Source organism: Triticum aestivum, chromosome 6A (genome assembly GCF_018294505.1).
Source record: "Triticum aestivum cultivar Chinese Spring chromosome 6A, IWGSC CS RefSeq v2.1, whole genome shotgun sequence".
Taxonomy (NCBI): Eukaryota; Viridiplantae; Streptophyta; class Magnoliopsida; order Poales; family Poaceae; genus Triticum; species Triticum aestivum.
In genome coordinates this window covers 620,992,104-620,994,126 of record NC_057809.1, presented here as the reverse complement: position 1 = coordinate 620,994,126, position 2,023 = coordinate 620,992,104, and positions in this window count along the sequence as shown.

Here is a 2,023-nt window from a genome sequence, read left to right as displayed (position 1 = left end):
ATTACATCATTTGACCGATTCCTCAGCGCTGACGTTTTCGTTTTTGAGTCAGCTTCTTTCCCTTCTTGTTCGTCGAAGAATAATTGAGCCCCTCATTGTGACTTTGCCTTTTCCATGGAGTACGATTTTTCTTTGGTAATGTAGTATTGATTCTTCTTTTGATGTATACTTCATCATCATCGTCATCTTCCCTCATTGGGTTGCCGTACTGATCATAGTCTTCCTCGTTGGCGACTCCATCCATTCCAATGATGATTCTTTTGCCTTTCCTCACGACAAAACGACTGGGATTGCATGGGTGGTTATGAAGAAACATTGTGTCACGTGCTTAGCATGTACCCATGGCTCGTTTTTTGCGATAGCGTTCATGGTAGCGCTCTTGGCGTTGGGTATAGTCATGGTAGTGAAAATCTGGCTTTCTCTTTCGACATTCTTAGCCCATCTGACACGGAACATCGTTGTGTTGTGCCGTCCAGAGTAGTCAAGCTCCTAGATCTCCTCGACCCTTCCATAAAATCGTTCAGTTGCACCGTTGTCGCTGCCGGTCATGCATTCCATCGTCACCCATGAGTTCTGATATTCATCACTGTCCATATCTTTGGCCTCCGTGTAGAACGTGTATCCGTTGATATCATATGCCTGATAGGTTACGAGGTTGGGCGAGGGGCCATGTGCTAAGGCGTATATAAGCAATCCGTCCTTAGAGCCCTCCTCCGGGGAATTAGCAATAATATGCTCTTTGAACCAATGCAGGAAAGTGGAGTTGTGCTCTCTAGTAACTTCGGCGTCCGTCCTGCATACCCTCGGGTCACGATACTTCTTTGCGATAATTTCTTTGTGCAGTGCCACGAAAGGATCTACCTCGTCTAGGTGTTGTAGCACTACCAAGTTTGCTTTGTCAAAGTCGCTGCGTCGATCTGAGTATGCCACGTGCAGTTCCCTGCGACCATTGCAGTGACCTTCTCCTTCGAGCGTCCCATTGTGCTTGTTAATGGGCAAACCAACACTAACACCAGGCGGCTGGTTTGCGCCATATAGAAAATTCTCACAGAAAGAGATGCACTCTTGTGTCAAATAGCCCTGGACGATGCTTCCATCCGGACGGGACATGTTACGAACGAATCCTTTGATGATCCCATTCATCCTCTCAAACGGCATCATGTTGTCCAGGAATGACGGCCCCAGGTCTATTATGTCATCCACAATATGGACACACAGATGCACCATCACGTCAAAGAACGCGGGCGGGAAGTACATCTCAAGCTCATTCAGTATCACAACGATCTCTTCCTGTAGCCTTCGGAGCTGCTTCACACTGATCGACTTTCGAGAGATGACGTCAAAAAAGTTGCAGAGACCAATAAGCGTGTCACGGACGTGCTTGTCCATTATCCCTCTAAGGGAAACAGGTAATATCTGCGTCATCATCACATGACAGTCATGAGACTTCATCCCGCTGAACCTTTTCTTGTCCGTGTCTAGATATCTACTTATCTTGCCACAGTAACCAGAACTAACTTTGACTCCGGTAAGGCACTTAAAGAATTGATTGATCTCAGCCTGACTTAAGGTGAAGCAAGAAGGGGGGCAATAATCCTCATTCTTTATTTTCTTGCCCTTCTTCTCCCGTGCCTCTGTCTCCGTCTCTGTCTCGTCTGACATTTTATGGGGCGGCATGTGCAGATCTTCCCTGATTTTCAAATCTTGCAAGTCTTTTCTTGCCTTCGGCCCATCCTTGGTCTTATCCGGCATGTTCATCAGTGTTACGAGCAAGCTCTCAAGGACATTCTTACATATATGCATTTGATCAAGGAAATGAGGTGTATCGAGTTTGTGCCAGTACTCCAAGTCCCAGAACACAGACCTCGTCTTCCATACCTTCAGTAGCGGCTCCGGCGCCTTTCTCATCGTCTTTCCCGGCGCGGGGCACTCCTTCCAGTTTTTCAACAGCTCATCAATTTCGGCACCGCTCCGCTTACGTGGAGGTCCTCGATGCTCAGCGTGACCATTGAATAGATCTCCA